The sequence below is a fragment of the Schistocerca serialis genome, chromosome 5 (assembly GCF_023864345.2).
Source record: "Schistocerca serialis cubense isolate TAMUIC-IGC-003099 chromosome 5, iqSchSeri2.2, whole genome shotgun sequence".
Taxonomy (NCBI): domain Eukaryota; kingdom Metazoa; phylum Arthropoda; class Insecta; order Orthoptera; family Acrididae; genus Schistocerca; species Schistocerca serialis.
The window spans coordinates 305192516-305216370 of record NC_064642.1 but is presented as its reverse complement, the minus strand read 5'-3'; positions in this window follow the sequence as shown (position 1 = coordinate 305216370).

Below are 23855 nucleotides of genomic sequence, written 5' to 3'. Positions count from 1 at the left end.
AGACAGCGAGGTCATCGGTCTCATCGGATTAGGGAAGGACAGGGCCGTGCCCTTTGAAAGGAACCATCCCGGCATTTGCCTGGAGCGATTTAGGGAAATCACGGAAAACCTAAATCAGGATGCCCGGACGCGGGATTGAACCGTCGTCCTCCCGAATGATATTAATGTTTGTCTTGAATTACTTTCTACTTAATTAACTAAATAGTTATTATATATTTACGTTCTAAGAATGTTTTCAGTTATTTGTACTCATTAATGCAGGTGAGCTGAAACGAGTTTTATACTCTAAGTTTGAGTGCTGCCAGATGTTCTTTATAGCTGGCGCCGAATCCTCTTCTTGTCTGGCCAATGTAAAAATAAACACAGCTGCACTTGCATTTACAAACTTCATTTTGATTGTTTTTGTCAGCTATATTAACCCCGCCTGAAAGTAACTGCCCTAACTAAATCGTTGTTATACTGAAACGTATATGCACTCTACATTTATCAAGAATTTTGGCTCGAATGATTGAGACTCCTTGGTGTTAAAATATGATCTTCCTTTCAATATTTCTTTTCATTCTTGCATCTTCTGTTCTATCGTTAAGAATTTGTTGTATCCTCTTTACTTTTATTTATTTATTGTTCCGTGGGACCAAATTAAGGAGAAGTGTCCATTGTCATGGAACGAGTCAATACATAAAATTACAACATTATAGAAGAAACAGGTAAAATGAAATACAAGAAATTCGTAAGTTTAAATAAAGAAAATCAACAATGTAACACTGGAATTTGCTTAATTTTTCAGCTCTTCCAAGAGCTCCTCGACAGAATAGGAGTGAGCCATGAGGAAACTCTTCAGTTTAGACTTAAAAGTGTTTGGGCTACTGCTAAGATTTTTGAGTTCTTGTGGTAGCTTATTGAAACTGGATGCAGCAGAATAGTGCACTCCTTTCTGCAAAAGAGCCAAGGAAGTGCATTCCACATGCAGATTTGATTTCTGCCTAGTATTAACAGAGTGAAAGCTCTAACTCTTGGGAATAAGCTAATATTGCTAACAACAAACGACATTAAAGAAAATATATACTGTGAGGGCAATCTCAGAATTCCCAGACTATTGGATAGGGGTCGACAAGAGGTTCTCGAACTTACACCACACATAGCTCGAACAGCCCGTTTTTGAGCCAAAAATACCCTTTTTGAATCAGAAGAATTACCTCAAAAAATAATACCATATGACATAAGCGAATGAAAATATGCGAAGTAGACTACTTTTCGTGTTGAACTGTCACTTATTTCAGATACTGTTCTAATGGTAAATAAAGCAGCATTTAGTTTCTGAACAAGATCCTGAACTTGGGCTTTCCACAACAGCTTACTATCTATCCGAACGCCTAGGAACTTGAACTGTTCCGTCTCGCTCATAATATGCCCATTATGTCTGATCAAAATACCAGTTCTTGTTGAATTGTGAGTTAGAAACTCTATAAACTGAGTCTTACTGTGATTTAGCATCAAATTATTTTCCACAAGCCACGAACTTATTTCATGAAGTACATTATTTGATGGTGTTTCAATACTACACACAAGATCCTTCACTACCAAGCTGGTGTCATCAGCAAACAGAAATATTTTTGAATCACCTGTGATACTAGAAGGCACATCATTTATATAAATAGGAAACAGCAGCGTCCCCAGCACCGACCCTTGGGGAACGCCCCACTTAAGTGCCCCATTGGGACTGAACATCACTACCACTCTCAATATTGCGGAGAATTACCTTCTGCTTTCTGTTCTTAAAGTAAGACGCGAACCAATTGTAAGCTACTCCCCTTACACCATAATGGTCCAACTTCTGCAGTGATATTTTGTGGTCAACACAGTCAAAAGCCTTCGTTAAATCAAAGAAAACACCTAGCGTTCGCAACCTTTTATTTAATCCGTCCAAAACCTCACAGAGAAAAGAGAATATAGCATTTTCAGTTGTTAAACCATTTCTAAAACCAAACTTTACATTTGAAAGCAAATTATGTGAATTTAAATGCTCCAGTAACCTTGTATATATAACCTTCTCGATAACTTTAGCAAATACCAATGTCAAAGAAATAGGTCTATAGTTATCAACATTATCCCTGTCTCCCTTTTTATAAAGTGGCTTCACTACCGAGTACTTTAGTCGGTCAGGAAACCGACTACTCCTAAAGGAAAAGTTACAGATATGGCTAAGTACTGGGCTAACATACATAGAACAATACTTCAGTATTCTGCTAGATACCCCATCATATCCATGAGAGTTCTTGGTCTTTAGTGATTTAATTATTAACTCAATCTCCCTCTTGTCAGTATCATGGAGGAGCATTTCAGGTAACAGTCTCGGAATACTTTTTTGTAAGAGCGCTATATGATTCCCTGTTGGGACTAGGTTCTATTTAGTTCACCTGCTATATTCAGAAAGTGATTATTAAAAACGGTACATATATGCGACTTATCAGTAACACGGACATTCCCACTACGCACTGATTCTATATCCTCAACCTGTCTCTGCAGTCCAGCCACGTTCTTTACGACTGACCATACGGTTTTAATTTTATCCTGAGACTTAACTATTCTATCTGCATACCACATACCTTTTGCCTTCCTAATAACTTTTTTAAGCACCTTGCAGTACTGTTTGTAATGGGCTGCTGCATTTAGATTTTGACTGTTTCTAACGTTTTTATATAATTGCCACTTTGTTCTACAGGATATTTTTATCCCTCTAGTCAGCCACCCAGGCTGCCTGTTTGTGCTAGTAACCTGTTTTGAACGTTCTAACGGAAAGCAACTTTCAAAGAGCACGAGAAAAGTCTTGAGGAAAGCATTGCATTTATCGTCTACTGTATCAGCACTATAAACATCTTGCCACTCTTGTTCCTTGATAAGGTTTACAAAGGTCTCTACAGCAACTGGATCAGTTTTCCTAAAAAGTTGATAACTATATTTAACATGTGTTGCAGCACAAAAATGTTTTAGAGTTAAAACTTGTGCATCATGATCTAAAAGGCCATTCACTTTTTTGCTAACAGAATGCCCTTCTAGCAATGAGGAATGAACAAAAATGTTGTCTATGGTTGTTCTACTGTTTTCTGGCACTCTCGTTGGAAAGAATACGGTTTGCATAAGATTATATGAATTAAGGTCTACCAACATCCTTTTCCTTGCACAATCACTTATACAATTAATATTGAAGTCACCACACATAACAAACTTTTTGTATTTCCTATAAAGTGAACCAAGACCATCCTCTAGCTTTAGCAAAAATGTTGTGAAATCGGAGTCTGGGGATTTATAAATAACAACAGTTAGAAGTTTAGCTCCGTTAAATTTAACCACACTTGCACAACATTCAAACACCTTTTCAGTGCAGTACTTTGAAACATTAATTGACTCAAATGGGATACCGTTTTTCACATACATGGCTACTCCCCCACACCGCAAAGAGCTCCTAGAAAACCTGCCAGTCAACCTGTATCCTGGTAAAGGCAGCCTCTGAATTATCTTCTTATTTAAGAAGTGTTCAGATATAGCATAATTTCAGAGTCAACATCTATAAGCAGTTCACTAACTTTATCTCTAATACCTTGTATATTTTGATGAAATATAGTAATACCTTCATTACTCGGATACCTAAGCTCTGTCGAAAGTGGTTTCTTTATTAGAGAGACTTCCCTTAAGCAGGAATACCTATCAGCTGACTTCAATCTAAAAAAGGTGCAGCTCTAACACCCACCAGTACAGGAATTTTCCCATGAGTGATTCCACCACCCCCACCTATACTGTCACCTATAAGCTTTGCCAACCTCCCCTTCCCATACCTGTTGAGGTGCAGGCCATGTCTAGTGAAACCCGTCCTGCTGATAGACTCCACCGACACCACTGAAATGTGGCTCATGCCTTCTGTCATCAGCGCACCCCCAAGTCTCATGTTATTACGCTTGTCAGCTCTATTAAGATGAGGCCGATCGTGACGCTGAAACAGTTCCACGAAATTCACATTCATGTTGCCAGTCTGAGTGGCTATCTTTTCCAGGTCACCACATATGTCATACTCCCCATCCCTATCAATACTATTAACAGCCCCACCCACAATCACTACCGGATCCTCTTTAGTAAAATCCCTACATAATCCCCCTATTCTGGTCGTCTGTAAAGGACACAAGCGGCAAGACGCAGTCAATACCTTCGCTGCGCAGTGCCGATGGTACTGTTACCGACGATTGTGCCGCTAAAGCGGAGTTATTAAACGCAGTTTTCCGAAATTTCTTCACCAGGGAAGACGAATGGAATATTCCAGAATTTGAAACACGAACAGCTGCTAGCTTGAATTTCTTAGAATTAGATACCTTAGGGGTTGCGAAGCAACTCAAATCGCTTGATACGAGCAAGTCTTCAGGTCCAGATTGTATACCGATTACGTTCCTTTCAGATTACGCTGATACAATATCTCCCTACTTAGCAATCATACACAACCGCTCGCTCACCGATAGATCTGTACCTACAGATTGGAAAATTGCGCAGGTCGCACCAGTGTTTAAGAAGGGTAGTAGGAGTAATCCATCGAACTACAGACCTATATCATTGACGTCGGTTTGCAGTAGGGTTTTGGAACATATACTGCATTCAAACATTATGAATCACCTCGAAGGGAACGATCTATTGATACGTAATCAGCATGGTTTCAGAAAACATCGTTCTTGTGCAACGCAGCTAGCTCTTTATTCGCACGAAGTAATGGCCGCTATCGGCAGGGGATCTCAAGTTGATTCCGTATTTCTAGATTTCCGGAAAGCTTTTGACACCATTCCTCACAAGCGACTTCTAATCAAGCTGCGGGCCTATGGGGTATCGTCTCAGTTGTGCGACTGGATTCGTGATTTCCTGTCTGGAAGGTCGCAGTTCGTGGTAATAGACAGCAAATCATCGAGTAAAACTGAAGTGATATCAGGTGTTCCCCAGGGAAGCGTCCTGGGACCTCTGCTGTTCCTGATCTATATAAATGACCTGGGTGACAATCTGAGCAGCTCTCTTAGGTTGTTCGCAGATGATTCTGTAATTTGCCGTCTAGTAAGGTCATCCGAAGACCAGTATCAGTTGCAAAGCGATTTAGAAAGGATTGCTGTATGGTGTGGCAGGTGGCAATTGATGCTAAATAACGAAAAGAAATCCGTTGGAATTCGATTACTCGATAAATAGTACAATTCTCAAGGCTGTAAATTCAACTAAGTACCTGGGTGTTAAAATTACGAACAACTTCAGTTGGAAAGACAACATAGATAATATTGTGGGGAAGGCGAGCCAAAGGTTGCGTTTCATTGGCAGGACACTTAGAAGATGCAACAAGTCCACTAAAGAGACAGCTTACACTATACTCGTTCGTCCTCTGTTAGAATATTGCTGCGCGGTGTGGGATCCTTACCAGGTGGGATTGACGGAGGACATCGAAAGGGTGCAAAAAAGGGCAGCTCGTTTTGTATTATCACGTAATGGGGGAGAGAGCGTGGCAGATATGATACGCGAGTTGGGATGGAAGTCATTAAAGCAAAGACGTTTTTCGTCGCGGCGAGAAATTTCAGTCACCAATTTTCTCTTCCGAATGCGAAAATATTTTTTTGAGCCCAACCTACATAGGTAGGAATGATCATAAAAATAAAATAAGAGAAATCAGAGCTCGAACAGAAAGGTTTAGGTGTTCGTTTTTCCCGTGCGCTGTTCGGGAGTGGAATGGTAGAGAGATAGTATGATTGTGGTTCGATGAACCCTCTGCCAAGCACTTAAATGAGAATTGCAGAGTAGTGATGTAGATGTAGATGTTAACAGTCACCTGAGCCAATCTTTCATTAGGCTTCACAATGCTGGTGACCTGGTACTCGCTCCCCAACACTTCCTGCAACTGCTGGCCTACACCTCTACCATGAGAACTACCTAACAGCAGAACCTTCTTCTTTCTCTTAGACTTTGCAACTGTCCTAGCCACCGTAACTGCTGAGGTCTGCTGCATACTTCCTACATCTACAGCTACTAAGAGATTCCTCTCCACAAGACTCTGACAGTTGGTCATATCTACTGCAAACAACAATAGAAAACTATCTGAAAATCTCCTTCTCCTAGCAGATCTCTTGCCAACAGCCAGCTCCCCTTCTCCCTCCTCATCCTCTCTAGCTCCTCCTGTGCGTTTTTCAACTGCACCTGAAGGGCACAGATCTTACGCTCCTGCTCCTCTATCAACTTATTCTTGCTACATAACCTGCAGTTCCAGGAGAGGATCTCACGAGAATGCCCACTGGCTTCCCCACGCCATTGCCCCCAGTGAAAATACTTCGAACAAGTCTCACGCCGCAATCCACTACTCACTAACCTGTGGGAAATCCCACACTTCTCACTCATGGTAAAATTTTACAGTTACTGAAACAAGAAAACTACTTTATCTAAGTTCCGCTAGTAGAATAAGATGATGTTAAAAACTGACTACAATAATCACAAACTTACTCTACAAGGGAAGTAACTACTATTATTAACAGTATTAATCAACAGCAAATGAGAATGTAACAAAAGACTAACACAGAAAGAAAATCAAACGTCTAATGGCACAGTAATGAAACTGAAAACAGTTCCCAAAAATTTCTTCTGAAATTATTTCACCAGAAAACATCAAGAACACCGGTTGAAGACTACTAAAGTTCTTAAATAAACCACTATACACAAACAGTTAATTAGTACTTAGCTTTCGATGCGCCGCTACAGCTGCAACTGGTCAGCGCGGAATGTAAACAAACAGGTAAGAGGTTAAGTTGCTCGATACGAAACACTCACAAATATCAGGTCCAACACAAGAAAGGCGGAGGTGAATGATGAAACCACTAATAAGTCACTTATATAGTAAATATTATCACGAAAACCGTTAAAATATGTATCTGAAACCTAAAAATATATAAAAATTTAGAGAGCGATCTCACACGCAGTCACGCGCTTATGACGTCACACCAAAGACCTCCACTTGAATGGATTCCTTTTTCCGAATTTATCGCTGCAGAATTTAAAGAACTTAAGCATTTACCTTTGCTGATAAGTATTTGCTTTTGAGTAGGAAAATGGTGTTCTCTGTTTTTTAGAATGCTCTTCTTTATGAATAATTTATTATTCATGTATAAATGGGGAATATTTTATTAGTTCGTATTACATTTAATTCCCTACTTAACGTCTTCTATTTAGAGTGTGTGAAACATAATTCGATATATCCAAAGTACCCTCTGTCTACTGGACTATTACGAAATGTTCTTAATTTATATAACTGACCTTAAGACTTAATTTACTCTCTAGTGCGATTTATAAAAGCACGTGACGGATGTAGTATAAGAAGAAATGTGAGATTAGTGAGTCATCACAGCAACGTCACTACAAAGTACATTAAGCCTTAGACGACACTGTGTATTGCTTATGTTGTATCCATCTTCTATTTCGCATCATCATTTTGTCTTCCTCCTGGCTGATGACGATAGAAACTTGAGGTTCTTTTCTGCACTTCACGAGAAAAAATGCAATCGAAATATTTGTTAAAGATTTTCTCTAAGTACTCAAAACACCTTCGCCAGTTCATATTAGTATCTTCAGTGGATTTTATAATGTATTTTAAAATCAGGTACACGTATTTACAAATATATATCTGATCATCGTTGTTGTAATATTCACCAGTGGCACAAGTTGCAGTATGTCACCTTTATAAGATATTTAACGACAGTCATTACCGTTAATGCGAGTATGTTGCAACATAATCTAATATTTAGCCACTGTTTCTGTCCATGACTCCTATGGAATACGTCTGCTTCGTCCAGCTTTTTATTCTTTACGTACATTTTAAATTTTGCTGTTGGCTAGAACTTTCGCTGTTATAAATCTCTCCCATTTTGTGATAAACGAAAGCGTCATCCGCTTCATATATTACATGGGACTTACCTAAAGGAACTCGGCTGCTAAGACTCTTCTTCACTATTCTTCATATATTCTTCATGGCTGACAAAACCAGTATGTGCCTTGTCGTAAACGAAATTGACAGCAAGCCCAAAGATCCAACAAAGAATGTTGTTGTGCTACGGCTAAGGCCGAGTAAAACAGTCCGACGAATTAACCACAAGAGAGGGCGAACAAACAGCTGGGTTGAACGGAGCACGATGTTAGCGATAGTATTACCAAAGCACAGCACAGTCCAAAGTGATTGTGCTCCGTTGGCCAGCAGTTATGTTATAAAGGACAGTCAAATGGAAAGAAGATAGAGGAGAAAAAGTAAATAAACTATTTATTATTTCAAAACTAATCGACACAGCTCTTAATACATTTACTTCTCACAAGGGGAGGCCGCCAATTGTGAAATTCAGATTCGATTCATACTGTGCATAATAAAAGCTCATGCCCAGAGGTGTAATGTGGCAAAGCACCAAGATGCACTTCTCAGCCGTTGTCGAGAAAATCGGCAGTTAAAAGAAACCGTTGCGGTGAAATACTCTCGACGATTAATAATTGTCTGCAGCGTCGTGGCGCAGCGGTAAGCGCTCGGGTTCGTAATCCGGAGGTCGCCAGATCGAATCTCGCGCCATGCAGTTTTTTTATTATTAGTTTTTTGTAATTCAAATATATATATATAAAGTATTAATGAATTCTTTATGCATGTTGGTGAAGGCGGATCGCTCTCCAATTGTACCGCCTCCATTTTTCCGTTTTTTTTTTTTTTTTTAACAGGGTGTACCAAAGCTCTCCCGTCCGCACTGATTTTCGGCAATGTTATAAGTTGCGCTAGGGACCGCATCTACCTTCTTTCGAAGTTAGCAGGCAACTACGCTGTTATGCGGCGGCTCGTTTCGGCCCATTCAAAATCTGTCATTCAAGTGTAACGAGCGAGTAACAGAGTTTATATTTCATACCTGCCACAGCAAATTTGTGTTCGTGGGGTCTCTATTCTAATTCGAACGTTTGACTTACGCTATACGTATTCGTTTCGGAATATCGTTTCTACGTCTTCCGTTAACTATACGTGGTTAACATTATGAAGATAATTAATAACATTTGTGAAATACAACTTTGTTTGCGGAAACATAATGATGTTCGAAGTCGCCAGTTATTTCACGACAAACGACTTTCAACAACTTATTATATGCATAATTGTTGCAACTGATTGCCGGGAATTATATATATATATATATATATATATATATATATATATATATATATTTGAATTTGCTGTGGCAGGTATGAAATATAAACTCTGTTACTCGCTCGTTACACTTGAATGACAGATTTTGAATGGGCCGAAACGAGCCGCCGCATAACAGCGTAGTTGCCTGCTAACTTCGAAAGAAGGTAGATGCGGCCCCTAGCGCAACTTATAACATTGCCGAAAATCAGTGCGGACGGGAGAGCTTTGGTACACCCTGTTAAAAAAAAAAAAAAAAAACGGAAAAATGGAGGCGGTACAATTGGAGAGCGATCCGCCTTCACCAACATGCATAAACAATTCATTAATACTTTATATATATATATATTTGAATTACAAAAAACTAATAATAAAAAAATTGCATGGCGCGAGATTCGATCTGGCGACCTTCGGATTACGAACCCGAGCGCTTACCGCTGCGCCACGACGCTGCAGACAATTATTAATCGTCGAGAATATTTCACCGCAACGGTTTCTTTTAACTGTCGATTTTCTCGACGACGGCTGAGAAGTGCATCTTGGTGCTTTGCCACATTACACCTCTGGCCATGAGCTTTTATTATGCGCAGTATGAATCGAATCTGAATTTCACAATTGGCGGCCTCCCCTTGTCAGTGAAATTTTCGCGGTTGTCTAAGGAACCATTATTGTATCCAGGCATGCTGCTCTACGTCCGGAGAAAATCTACGGCCACTGTCTTTGTTCAGGGCTCCAAAAATATAGAAATCGCATGGGGAGAAATCGGGACTGTTTGGAGAATGTGCAAGAGCTTCCCAGCGAAACTTCTGCAGCATTGTCGAAACAACCTTGGCAATATGTGAGCCTGCCTACATCTAGCAGTGATGATCTCAGACTTTTCATCGCCCTGTTCGAAGACAAAGATATAGCAGAACAACAGGAAAGTGTTTCCTCTTTAATTTTATAAACAATGGTCTTCCTTAGCAGGACTTACAGCTTCAATGTACGGGTGTAACATCGACAAAAATGAATACATTTTTGGAAGTTACATGATCATCCCTTCAGCAAACTTCCACTCTTACGCTTTCCTTTTGTACGATAATTCACGATGTATTAGCATGATTTACGCACTTTCTTTTTAGGTTCTTGTAAGAGAAACACTGAGCATGTGGCATATAAACACATCGGATCTTGGCGATCTGAAGCAATCAGTTTAGATCGTCACTGGTCAGATGTAGCATGTTACGACACTCTGTAATTCAGTATGTGTTAGGTATTAAAGCACGCTGCTTGCTGTACTAGGGTCGTGTGAAAGCCAACTCGGTCTAATGGTACACGAGACCCAAAAGGCAGCAGCCGCCGGTGCCCAGATTGATGCCATGTTCTTTGTCTTCCGGAACGCCTTAGATACAGTTCCGCACTATAGCACATACAACACGAACAGAAATCTTCAGATCTAAAAGTGACTTCTGGTGTATCCCCGGGGGATTGTTATAGGACCGTTACTATTCACCGTGTGTATAAATGATCTAGTGGATAACACTGGAAACACTATTAGACTGCTTGCGGATGAAGCTGCTATATTCAGAGAAGTCGCACGGTTAGAAAATTTTAACGAACTGCAGGAGGACCTGCAGAGGATCGCCACATTGTGTACCGTGATTCGTTACTCCACACAACGTTTTTTCACTGTTCAGTCGTCCAATGTTTACGCTCCTTACACGAAGCGAGGTGTCGTTCGGCATTTACCGGGGCGATGCGTGGCTCATGAGCAGCCGCTCGACCGTGAAATCCAAGTTTTCTAACCTCCAGCCTAACTGAAATAGTACTTGCAGTGGATCTTGATGCAGTTTGGAATTCCTGTGTTATGACCTGGATAGACGTCTGCCTATTACACATTACTACCCTCTTCAACTGTCGGCGGTCTCTGTCAGTCAACAGACGACGTCGGCCTGCACGCCTTTGTGCTGTACGTGTCCCTTCACGTTTCCACTTTACTACAACATCGGAAACAGTGGATCTAGGGATGTTTAGGAGTGTGGAAACATCGCGTACAGACGTAAGACACAAGTGACACCCCATCACCTGTCCACGATCAAAGTCCGTGAGTTCCACGGAGCCCCACTTTCTGCTCTCACGATGTCTAATGACTACTGAGGTCACTGATATGGAGTTCCTGGCAGTAGGTGGCAGCACAATGCACCTTATATGAAAAACGTATTTTTTTTGGGGGTGTCCGGATACTTTTGATCACATAGTGTAGCTTACGAAACCTTTGTTCAGTAAATATTTGAATACAACTCGTCTGGGACTTGTACCACAAAATATTAATACAAGAAATAGACAAGTTCCAAAGAGGACCAGCGTGTTTCATAGCAGGTTCCTTCAGTGAACGCGAAATCTTCGTGATTCCCATCTAACCCTTGCGGCAAGAATTGACAGACAGGCATGCTGCGTGAGGATGAATTTCACTGTTAAAATTCTCTGAGCCAACCATATTGGTTCCTCCTACGTGTATCTAGAGAAAGACTATGAGGATAAAATGGGAGAGATTAGGTCTCACTTGGAGGCTTCCCAACAATCCTTCTTCCCACGCACCATTTACGACTGGAAGAGGAAAGTGAGAAGTGACGGTGGTACTCAGTTTACCCTACACCACAGACGATATGGTGCCTTGCAGATTATAGCTGTAGATGAAGACCTGAAGATGGTTGATGATGACCGAAACCGTTCGACTGTGAACAGATGAAAGCGTCTGTCTGCCGGTAACGTTGAAGAACCATTATACCAATCGCGAACTTCGACAGTATGTCACTTTTGCAAAACCGCGTTCCCTTTTCCAACTGCTTTTTCCCTCGATGTAATGGCGCATTAGTGCAGTTGGCAGTGTCTTCTAGTTATGTACACCGCGAAGATTGTGCTGTCGCAGCACAGACGGCAACCGCAGATATAGCAGCGAAGTGCGATCGCTGCAGCCGTGTGTAACTCTGGCAAACGCGGACGCTACGCCGCGCTCCGTCGTCCGCAGACCGCCAGCTTGGCAGCAGCGGCGGCGGCGGCATCGCGACAGAGAGAGTGACGTTAATGAGAGTGCTATCGACCACGCTCAGCTCGAGAGCGCCAAACAGCAAACTGTCGCGGGAGGGTGTGCGCTCCAGCGGAGCACTCCAGTATTTGTACGCGGGCGTCCATTTGATGCGACGCTTGCGGTCCAGCCGGGCACCAAATGGAAAGGGCCCGGCAAACAGCGCTGACAAAGGTTAGCACGCGCGTGGGTAATCGTATCTCTGCGATGGCCGACGGTCGCAGCTGTCGGTAATATGACTCGTGATGCTTTGAACGGCAGTGTGCAGACAGAAAACCTTAGCAGGCATTCAGAAAGGAAGTATCTGGATGACACGAAGTCCGGGAAGGGGATTATGAAATCAGCTTCCTCAGGAACAATGCTCAGGGCGCGAAGCGTCATCTCGAGGAGGTTACTGACTTCTAAAACGGTTGCCGTGCGCCCAGCCTGACTTACCTCAATGATTAAAACAACGATCTTCATTAAAAAGGAAACATTGGTCTTTATATGAGATATTCGTAGAAGGACAAAAGAAATTGATTTACTTTTCTGGGAATGTCCGCCATCGGAATTTTGACTGTAAACCACACGGTGTTGCAGAAAGCCTCAGTTGCAGCTCTTTCAAAATTTGACTATTAGTATATCATCTATGTCAGTGGTCTTCAAAATCAAGTGTTTGCGGCCAGTGGTTCTCAGCTGTACATTGTGTAATATGCTTCTAGCAGCAGCAAACCAACAAACGTCAACTAACGTTAAGAGCATTCTAAGAGCCTATCTTTCTTGCCTAATACGAGCAAAAATACTTACAGAGACAGTAATATTTTAAGATGTGCTTCATTTTAATTGACGTTGGTGAACTCTGTCGCCATTTAAGTAAAGTTTTCCACTTATGTCCGGGGCAGAGTGCTATGTAGAGCGGCCTCTGTGGGGTTATTAGGAGTGAGAGGATTAATATTTTATTGTTCGTCTTCCATTGCTGACAACTCACAAGCATGCGCAACTAGTAGCCATCAGATGCCGTGGTATAAGTCTTAAACGGGAGTAACATTGACTGGTGAGTGATCATCATATAGACAATCATATTCAAGTGTGTCACAAGTCTGTGGCAAGTAATGTACACACATAAAAAAAAGTTTTGCGTCGCCTTGGTTACGAGAGCTCCGGAAACCGTACAGAAAACTGGAACACAGATCAACATAAACATCGTTTCCACCCTTTTTTTGTTGCTCATGAAAACCACGCATTGCGTGTTGTACCACCATACAGTGAGTCCTTCAGAGGTGGTGGTCCAGATTACTGTACACACCGGTACCTCTAATACCCAGTAGCACGTCCTCTCTTGCATTGATGCATACCTGTATTCGTCGTGGCGTACTATCCACTAGTTAATCAAGGCACTGTTGGTCTAGATTGTCCCAGTACCCAACGGTGATTCGACGTAGATCTCAAAAAGTGGTTGGTGGGTCACGTCGTCCATAAACAGCCCTTTTCAGTCTATCCCAGGCATGTGCGATAGGGTTAATTTCTGGAAAACACGCTGGTCACTCTAGTCGAACGATGTCGTTATCCTAAAGGAAGTCATTCAGAAGATGTGCACGATGGGGGCGCGAATTGTCTTTCATGAAGACGAGTGCCTCACCAATATGCTGCCGATATGGTTGCACTTACTGTCGGAGGACGGCATTCACGTATCGTACAGCCGTTACGGCGCTTTCCATGACCACTAGCGGCGTACGTCGACCCCACATAATCCCACTCCTAAACAGCAGGGAACTTCCACCTTGCTGCACTCGCTGGACAGTGTGTCTAAGGCACTCAGCCTGACCTGGTTGCTCCAAACACGTCTCCGACGATTGTCTGGTTGAAGACATATGCGACACTCATAGGTGAAGAGAACGTGATGCCAATCGTAAGCGGCCCATCGGCATGTTTTTGGGCCTCATCTGTACCGCGCTGCATGATATCGAGGTTGCAAAGATGGCCATCGTCATGGAAGTCAGAAGTGAAATTCCGCATCACGCAGCCTATTGCGCACGGTTTGAGTCGTAACACGACGTCCTGTGGCTGCACAAAAAGCATTATTCAACATGGTGGCATTGGTGTCAGGGCTCTTCCGAGCCATAATCCGCCAGTAGCGGTCATCCACTGCCCTTGGACGGCCTGAGCGAGGCATATCATCAACAGTTCCTGCCTCTCTGTATCTCCTCCATGTCCAAGCAACATCGCTTTGGTTCACTCCGAGAGCCTGGACACTTCCCTTGTTGAGAGTCCTTCCTGGCACAAATTAACATTGCGGACGCGATCGAACTGCGGTACTGACTGTCTAGGCATGGTTGAACTACGTACAACACGAGCCATGTATCTCCTTCCTGGTGGAATGGGTGGAACTCCGTCTAATAGGCGGTGCTGATGCATGGTTGTCTACATCTTTGGCGGGTTTAGTGACATCTCTGAACAATCAAAGGGACTGTGTCTTTGATACAATATCCACAGTCAACGTCTATCTTCAGTTCTGTCAACCGGAGTGATGCAAAACTATTTTTGATGTGTGTAAAATCACATTAAGGCTGTTCTGACATAATGCAATGACTAAAAGGAAAATGACATTTGAAACAATTAGTAAACATTTGTGATCGTGTCTCACACTGCAGTTACTTTTATTATTATAACGTATTAATTTATGTATGTTACCAGTTAATAATAAGATCTGTAGGGGAAGGTGTGATAACGTGACGAGGACGGCGAAAGTGGCCTTGCAAATTTTTTGCACTGAACAGCGCTGGTGGCTGCCGAGAAGTGGTCACACTAGATCTGATGTTCATCGCCATTCTTATCAATGATACTGACGGAGGTAGCTCTCTCAGTTACATTTTAGTAAGAACTTTATTTGTTTTTGAGTAGTCTGACGTAAGTTAAATCATATATTACTTAAGAAAATACAATGGATAAAACTGATCGCCAAATCCCTTTATATACTAAGCTGTCATCCGCAGTTTTATCCGTCTGTGTAATTAACTTATATTATTTACAGCCTTCTCTGTTCTATTTGTCCTCATACAAAAGTCCGTTTGAAAACGATTTGTTGCAGCCACTTGGTATTCTTTCAGATACTAGGGCGTGGAGGTGCCCATAAAATGTGGCCTGAAATCAGGAAAACAAACTTGAAGTCCTGTTGCGCTGTCACTGACGATGGTAACCGCTTCGATACGAAAAACTGATAGTCAGGAAAATTCATGTAGTGCCAGTGTATATTTTCTTGTTCATTTAAAATGTTAAGTGTGACACTTTTTAATGTGTAGATTCAAAATGTGTAGGTGGTAAGCTTTTGTTAATAAGCCTGGCGTGGTGAACATTTAACTTGCCTTCGAGTTGCCACTAACCTGCCCCGCCCCGATCCCCGCTCATAGCTTCCCCATAGCCCGCTGCCCATCTTCCTACGCTGCCTGGGGTTCGTTCTGCAGTGTCAGTATTGGCTCTTAAGCAAAAACGTTTCACTAGCACTGCTCCATGTCATCACCCTCTTCATCAGAATGGTGGGGTTATAAAAGAAAGAAAGGACGCGAGTTTGGGAGAGAGTAAGTACGAGTCTATTCTTTTTATTTCTTTTATCTCATTTTCTACGTGTTCACCAGATTCGTTTTGACAAATATTCGTATGGAGGCTAATAACTTCGTTGTTGAGTGTCGCTGACCCACGCATAGTATTCATTTCCAAGTTTCTAAAGCCTGTCGCTACATGATAGCACTAGAAAGATATGTGACACAGACGTCCCCACGCTGAAAACTGCTTCCTACTTTATTGTGACATCAATCACAAAGTAGGTCATCAGTGACTCGCCATCTACGCGCTCGAGATGCCCACAAGTGTTTGGTGGGACAGAGGTAGGGCGAGGTTCCACGGGGCATGAAATCCGGCGCCCCTCATTCCTGTGGCTGGTCCGCTGGCAGTTTTACGGACAATAAAGCTGCGTATCCCGAATATTGGCCTGCCTTTCCAGGCCCCGCGGCTAGTTACTGTGCTGGCATCCCAAACACTGCCATCTTGTATGACTGCGAGGGGAAGCTTCGTTATCCATTTCGGGGTTGAAAGATTAAAATCTTATGACTGTCAGCACATAACGTAGTTCCCAAAAAATGTGGGCTGTCGACTGTTAAAAATAGGAGAGACCGAGACACCTTCACACACGGGGTCCGTTTACGCAGAGCACTTTTCTCGGGAAGCATTCTTGCGTGGAAGATTAGTATTGCCATCTACTGAGGGCTCTCTCAAATTTCACAGCGCTAGACGAGTGATCTTCTTAGCTTGAAGGTAACAAAAATCGTGGGATATCTCCTAATTTCATGTCGGACTTCGTGTAGCAACTCAACGTGACATGTGCTTAAAACGTCGTTGGAAGTCCCGTGCCGAAGTATTGAGCCATGCTGCCTTTATAGCCGTCCGTAAATGCGAAAGTCTCACCGGTGTAGGATTTTGTGCACGAACTGACCTCTCGATTATGTCCCATAAATGTTCGATGGGATTCATATCAGGCGATCACGGTGGTCAGACCATTCGCTCAACTTGACCAGAATGTTCTTCAAACCAATCGCAAACAATTGTGGCCCAGTGATACGACGCATTGTCATCCATAAAAATTCCATCGTTATATGGGAATGGTTGCAAATGGTCTCCAAGTAGCCAAACGTAACCGCTTCTAGTCAGTGATCCATGTAATCACAGTCCACACCATTATAAAGCCACCATCAGTCTGAACAGAGCCTTGTTACCATTTGCGTCGATGAGTTCATAAGGTATGCACCACACTCGAATCCTACCATCAGCTCTTACCAACTGAAATCGGGGCTCATCTGACCAGGTCACGGTTTTCCAGTCGTCTAGGTCCAAACGATATGGTCATGGGCCAAGGAGAGACGGCTGCAGGCGATGTCGCGCTGTTAGCAAAGGTCGTCTGCTGCCATAGCCGCACTGTCCTAACGGATACATTAATCGTGCATCCCATATTGATTTCTGTTCTTATTTCATGCAGTGTTACTTTCCCTTATCACTGACAACCCTACGCAAATTCCGCTGCTCTCGGTCGTCAAGTGAACGCTATCGGCCACCACATTTCCGTCGTGAGAGGTAATGCCTGAAATTTTGTATGACACTGTAGTGGATCTCGGAATATTTAATTCCCTAACGATTTCCGAAATGGAATGTCCCATCCGTCCGGCTCCATCTACCATTCCGCGTTCAAATAATGTTATGAGAAGGAAGGTTGCTAGGCACCATATAGCGGAGATGCTGAGTCGCAGATAGGCACAACAAAAAGCTCTCACAAAGCTTTCGGCCATTGGCCTTCGTCAACAATAGGCTCTCTCTCTCTCTCTCTCTCTCTCTCTCTCTCTCTCACACACACACACACACACTCACGTAAACGCAACTCACACACACGACTGCAGTCTCAGGCGACTGAAACCAAGCACAGATTTGTTGTGCCTATCTGCAACTCAGCATCTACGCTATAATGGTGAGTAGCAACTTTCCTTCTCATAATATTGTTACATTCCATCCTGGATTTTCCATTGTTTAATTCCCATCGTGCGGCCATAATCAAGTCGGAAACATGAATCACCTGAGTACAAATGACAGTTGCGCAATACACTACCCCTTTGTACCTCGTGTAGGCGATACTACCTCCATCTGTATACGTGCAGATCACTATTCCATGACTTTGTCACTTCAGTGTATTTGTGTTTTTGCGCCAGGTGAGTGAATTTTGCTATCCAGAAATCGAAGCTCTTGCGGAACATACCTTTTGGAACTGAGAAGAAATAAATATATGTTCATTTATGGGAGGTTTTCGTACTTTACAAGGATAATTTGTATAATCTGGAAGCGTGAAAGTTACTACTGTAGTTTCGTAGGTAATTCAAAACTGACAATGGGGCACGAATACCCAGTTCTGATGGGGCACGTTGACGCACTGCCATCTTAACTGATAGCTCAGTGAAGGAAACTTTCGACACTCAATCTAATAAATAAATAAATAAATAAATAAGTAAATAAAGGCGCAGGGGAATGAAGAGTAGAAATTGCTATTTGAACATAACGAATCTCAGAAAGAATTAACTCTGCGCCAGAAAGGACTGATAACGGCATGAAATCGCTAAAGTGAAGAACAAGAAAAAATGTGGATAGCCCTACTTCTGACGTCATCATCCTCCCCAAAGACAAGTTTTCACATTGTAACTCTCCACCCTCTTATGTCTTCTGCCATCCCATTAAGGTCCACGTTATTTCCACTTCTCATTGCGTAATCTGTCCTCTTGTATGTCCTCCCTCTTCTAGATTTCCTCTCACAAACTAGTCCTTATAAAGCGTCTTTTAGGAAGCACATGCGTCCTAGTGAATGTCCCATTCTGATTCTTCTTCCTTTCTCTTATAACCTCCAGCAGTCTGATGAAGGGCACGCTGACGTAATAGAAGAAGAAATGGGCGTCGAGTCGGAAGCAGGATCCATAATTTGCCAACTTTTGATAGACCTGCAACTGAGGCGTCGCACAATACCGTGTGGTTTACGTCACAGTTTCGAGGGCGTACATTTCTAAAAAAGCCATTCAATATTTTGTGTCACATAAAAAGAGCGTGAAGGTAAAATCGGATGCACTATTCACCACTGGAACAATAAAGGAAGGGACGGTGGCGCACACAGTACCCTCCGCAACGCACCATACAATGTAGCGTAGATAAAGGTCTAGATTTAGACGTAGAAAAAGTATTTCTGTGGCTGTTGTAGTAGATAACTGTTGAAAGGCTTGGCCACATCATAAAAGTTTGTGACGAATATTTGAAATCCCACCACCTCATGAACGACAAATTTAAAATGTCTTAACAGATAGCACAAAAGTAGTAAAAGAATCACGTTAACATTTGACGCTGAAACAACAGAGACAGTTTCAAAACGAGTTTCAATGTATGGCTGTCAAAGACATAGCTAAAAAAAAAAAATGTTGCACAGACAGAGCCATAGAACATTGCGAGCAGTAGAGAACAAAATAAGTCTTCTTTGAATTCTTGAAGCAATTTTTCAGCGACTTCTGTGGCAATATACCCACATTAATTGCCAGTGCCACCACCCTGTGTGGTGACTGCGAGCGGCAACGCCCTCCTACCCACTCCAGCGTTAGCTTTCATTCATATATTGTCCTCAGGAGAAACGTCTGTTAATAAATGTCAAAATAATTCCCAATTTATCCACCTCGGCCATCTTCATTGTATGAGATGAGTCTCAACGTAGTACTGTGTTTCTCCATTTGTGGCGCGTCGCTGACGCAACGTACTCGTTCGGCCACACCTGCCGCCACATACAGAAAGACAGGAAATGTCGATGACATGTTTCGCTCAGGCCGCCCGTGGGCTACCACTGCAGTGGATGACCGCTACCTACGGAGGAACCCTGACAGCAACGCCACCATGTTGAATAATGCTTTTCGTGCAGCCACAGGACGTCGTGTTACGACTCAAACTGTGCGCAATAGACTGCGTGATGCGCAACTTCACTCCCGACGTTCATAGCGAGGTCCAGCTTTGCAACCACGACACCATGCAGCGCGGTACAGATGGGCCCAACAACACGCCAAATGGACTGCTCAGGTTTGGCATCACGTTCTCTTCACCGCTGAGTGTAGCGTATGCCTTCAACCAGACAATCGACGGAGACGCGTTTGGAGGCAATCTGGTCAGGCTGAATGCCTTAGACACACTGTCCAGCGAGTGCAGCAAGGTGGAGGTTCCCTGCTGCTTTGGGGTGGCACTATGTGGGGCCGACGTACGCTGTTAGTGGTCATGGAAGGCGTCGTAACGGCTGTACGATACTTGAATGCCAGGATAACGCCATCGCTGGACTAGAGCGAACAGCATGTTCTCCAGACATGAATCCTATCGAATATGCCTGGGGTAGATTGAAAAGGGGAGTTTATGGACGACGCGAACAACCAACCACGCTGAGGAATCGATTCAGAATCGCCTTTGAGGAATGCTACAGTCTGGGCCAACAGTGCCTGGATGAACTTCTGGACAGTATGGCACGACGAATACACGCATGCATCAATGCAAGAGGGCGTGCTGCTGGGCATTAGAGGTACCTGTGTGGGCAGCAGTCTGGACCACCACCGCTCAAGGTATCGCTGTATGGTGGTACAACATTCATTATGTGGTTTTCATGAGCAATAAAAAGGGCGGAAATGTTGTTTATTTTGATCTATATTCCAATTTTCTGTACAGGTTTCAGAACTCTCGGAACCGTGGTGATGCAAAACTTCTTTTGACGAGTGTATTTAAGTTGCCAGTTGTATCAATCCAGTATCCTTCGAGCTGTGAAGATAGACGGAAATATACTCCAACAAATACAAGTTGAACTTAATTCTTATAAATTCTGGCAGAATTGTGATATCAAAGTGACTGTCATTTATCCCCCTTCTTCGCTTGATTTAAATAATATTCGTGCTCAAATATTTACTTTTTGTGTATGTGTGTGTATGTACGAGTATGTTCCACGTGTCCTCGTAAGCCACTGGACCGGTTTCAACCAAACTTGGTAAACATATCACTTACTATCTGGAAAGAAATACTCTGGAGGTAAAAACCAGCAAGGTCCTATTGGGGTGGGAGTGAAGACATGGGCAGAGAAGGTGGGAGGAAGCCATGGACAGACAAAGAGGAAAAGGAAGAAATGGGCATAGATATGGCGATGAGGAGATGGACAGATAGAGAGAGAGCGGAAATGAACAGAGAAAGGGAAGAGGTGGAGATGAACAGACAGAGGGGGAGGTGGTGAGGGACACTTAGAGGGAGAAGAAAATGGAAGGGGTACGGAGGAAATACACTCGGAGGCGGAGGAGGAGACGGGCCGAGGGGGAAGGAGCGATTGGTCAGAGGAGGGTGCGGGTGGAACAGTGGGCAGCGAGAAGGGAGAGAAGATGGACAGGAGAGTGGAGGAGACGGTCAGAGAGAGGGGAAAGGTGATGGATCAATAGAATTGGAATAAATACATAGTCGGGCAACACCAGGTACTCAGTCAGTAAATGTCACAGAGCAGAGCATGTCACGTAAAACCAAGACAAAGAAAATGACCCACGAAGAGTTTTAGAAATCCACAAAAAATCAAAAGAAACTATTCAAAATGTAAGACAGTAATTATTACGTAATTAGTCTGAACAAATGTGTGCTAACATATTAGTTGGCTATTACTCATCAGCCACTACGATTGGTGCAAAGAGTTGTAGCGTGGAACACAGTATGGTACGATGCTTAAAAGAGTTAGAGCCATTTCCACTGTCTGGCGTGACAGCTCTGTGTACCAAATTACAGACCTTGTACAGTACGCCCCCAAATCGCCTACAGATTTAATAATATATTCTTCGTAGTATACAGGATAACTAGAGTAAGTTAACACTCTTTATTGCTATCATGACTGGTATTTCAATTTTAATGGCCAGCACTGTATTACACTGAAGAGCCAAAGAAACTGGTACATCTGCCTAATATCGTAGAAGAGCCGCAACACGACGTGGCCTGGACTCGACTAAAGTCTGAAGTAGCGCTGGAGGGAATTTACACCGTGAATCCTGCAGGGCCGTCCATAAATCCGTAAGAGTACGGGGCCATGGAGATCTCTTCTGAACAGCACGTTGCGAGGCATCCCAGATATACTCAATAATGTTCATGTCTGGGGAGTTTGGTGGCCAGCGGAAGTATTTAAATTCAGAAGAGTGTTCTTGGAGCCACTGTGAAGCAATTCTGAATTTGTGGGGCGTCGCACGTCCTTCTGGAATTGTCAAAGTCCGTCGGATGCACAATTGACATGAATGGAGGCAGGTGATCAGACAGGATGCTTACGCCATCTGTCAGGGTCGTATCTAGGCGTATCAAGGGTCCCACATTACAGAGTCTTCACCAGCTCGAATAGTCCCCTGCTGACAAGCAGGCTCCATGGATTCATGAGGTTGTCTCCATACCCGTACACGTCCGTCCACTCGATACAATTTGAAACAAGACTCGTCCGACCAGGCAACTTGTTGTCAGTCATCAACAGTTTAATGTCTGTGTTGACGGACACAGGCGCGGCGTAAAGCTTTGTGTCGTGCGGTCATCAAGAGACGCGAGTGGGCCTTCGGCTCCGAAAGCCCGTACAGATGACGCTTCGTTGACTAGTTCGCACGCTGACACTTCTTGATGGCCCAGCACAGAAATCTGGAGCAATTTGCGGAAGGGTTGCATTTCTCTCACGTTGAACGATTCTCTTCAGTCGTCGTTGGTCCCGTTCTTGCAGGATGTTTTTCCGGCTGCAGCGATGTCGAAGATTTGATGTTTTACCGGTTTCCTGACATTCATAGTACACTCGTGAAATGGTCGTACCGGAAAATTAACACTTCGTAGCTACCTCGGAGATGCTGTGTACCATCGCTCGTGCGCCGACTATAACACCACGTTCAAACTAACTTAAATCTTGATAACCTGCCTTTGTAGCAGCAGTAACCGATCTAACAACTGCGCCAGACAGTTGTTGTCTTATATAGGCATTGCCGACCGCAGCCCCGTATTCTGCCTGTTACATATCTCTGTATTTGAATACGCACGCCTATACCAGTTTCTTTGCCGTTTCAGTGTAGCTAAAACAAGAAGGAAGATCGGGGGGCAAAAGATAGTATGGACAGACGAAATACAGGGAGCAAACTACAGATGGTTTGGTCCTTGATGGTGATAAAACGAAATGTTGCCTCCTTTGGCTTCTGAGTTACAGTGGCTGTGAGCGTCATCGAGCTCTTCATCCAGCAACCCGCTATCGCACACGTCGAGACTGTGTCCGAAGTTGGGTTAGACTGCACAGAGGCGCCGGCCACCGCGGTGCACCTGAGCCCGGCTGCCGGATCGATGCACACGTGCTCCCCAGAGGCGGGCAGCCGTCTAGCCTAGACCAGTCCGCCTGCACTTACCTCACCACGGTACCTGGGGCATCGAGAGTGCCACTGCTATCAGCCACACGTTCTCTTTCACTCGCAGCGACCATCTCGGCAAATTTAGAAGAAAAGAGACCGTGTGTGTGGTCATGCAGTAATCATCTCAGGTCGAAAAGTAGCATAATAGTTCTAGAAGGGATGTTTCAAATGTTATTGTGCGAATAATGACATCAGTCTCGGGGGGTGGGGGGGCTTAGAACGAACTTCCCACATTTTTCAAATAATAAATTTATTAACATCGTCTCTGGGAACAGAAATAATTTTGTTATGTCAATTCCGGAGTAGTGCAAAAGGACGATTTATCGCGGAATACAATGCGACGCGTTTCATCACCTTTACATGCTTCCAAACTCGTCGCACGTTAGCGTCCACAGAAAAAGTTAACATTTGAGCACGAGTATCAGTTAAATCAAGCGAAGATGGGGGATGAATTGGCAGTCACCCTGTTATCACAATTCTGTCGCGGACCTCCAGCATTTACGAGAATTAAGTTCAACCAGTGTTTGTTAGAGCGGCGTTTCCATGCGATTCCTCCCGAATCTTACCGATGCGGTGGCAACTTTTGTGGTTCAAAGAATAGTTTTTCGTATCTTACCAGCTCCGATGGATACAA